Source organism: Pundamilia nyererei, unplaced genomic scaffold (genome assembly GCF_000239375.1).
Source record: "Pundamilia nyererei isolate P.nyererei 1_Seehausen unplaced genomic scaffold, PunNye1.0 scaffold00417, whole genome shotgun sequence".
In the NCBI taxonomy this organism is placed as follows: Eukaryota; Metazoa; Chordata; class Actinopteri; order Cichliformes; family Cichlidae; genus Pundamilia; species Pundamilia nyererei.
In genome coordinates this window covers 268,607-269,709 of record NW_005187818.1, presented here as the reverse complement: position 1 = coordinate 269,709, position 1,103 = coordinate 268,607, and the positions used below count along the sequence as shown (strand labels likewise).

At 48.0% G+C, this 1,103-nt stretch overlaps 1 protein-coding gene across 1 annotated transcript in view; it reads right to left on the bottom strand.

Moving 5' to 3' along the window:
• LOC102210619 (B lymphocyte-induced maturation protein 1 homolog) overlaps positions 1–1,103 on the bottom strand; it is an 11,813-nt gene that overhangs the window by 3,546 nt on the left and 7,164 nt on the right. The gene's annotated exons all lie outside the window — the stretch shown is intronic.

The following is a 1,103-nucleotide window of genomic DNA, read 5'->3' as shown; positions in this document are numbered from 1 at the left end:
TATGAAGCCTCGACAAGTTCACAGAAACTTTCATCAGTCAAAAGAAGAAAGCAGCTGGGTTAGCGAGTTAGCCTCTGCTGCTAAAGACAGCAGCTGTGCCTTTGTACACTTAATGTGTCTGGATTCAGTCAGTCTGATGTCCATACAGGTGTTCAGCTCAGCAGCAGCTATGATGGTTCTTGGTTGATTGCTGGATCTGAAACTGACCTGCTTATCAGACGTGGCCGTGTTTTTATGAGCACAGAAACCTTTTTAGTTCTTTCATCAGTGTAGAGGCACCAGGATGATGAGCGCAGCCACTGCCAGCATCCTGTGTCTGAGTGTCAGCATGATGCAGACAGCCAACACCACAGGCAGCATGTTAACGCTAAGCTAAGAGCCCAGAGTGATGCTACAGCAGAGTGTGTGCTGACCCCAGACCAGCAGCCAGAGCCTTCATCAGGTAACAACGTGACGAGCAGTCAGCCTCCGTTTCTACCTGAGACGATCAAGTGCTCAGACCTAAACACTAAGACAAACATCACATGTGTCGTCACTGGGATTTGTGTTGGTGTGTGGGACACTGAAACACCTCCAGCATGACAAACATTTGACCAGACAGCGTGCAATGAATCTGCATGATGTGACGTCTCTGATGTGCTGCTCCGAGACGGTGCAGCCTCTCACAGCAGAGGCAGCGAGAACATACAGGAGGTCTCAGTGATGGAGTTAATCACTCAGTCTGTGCCCGTCCCCAGCTGACGCTCATGTTGCTTTGGTGCTTTTTGCAGAACATTTGTGTTAAACGGATTAGACTTCATGTAAATACACACACACAGGAAGCAGGTTACAAAAGACAGAGGTGCAGCAAACTAACGGCAACAAGTGCACCACACACCAACAGTTGTGACATCATTTCTGATGTACGGGCCGTCTGCAAGGAGCTCATAAAGGACTAGAGGTGATGATGATGATGATGATGATGATGATGATGATGATGATGATGATGATGATGTGTCTGCCATGTGCCAGCTGATTCATGCTGCTCACAGTTCAGGAGTTACAAGCTCATTCACAGTGTTCATGGTCTGATTGGATACTTCCATGGAAACGCCTGTGTGTGT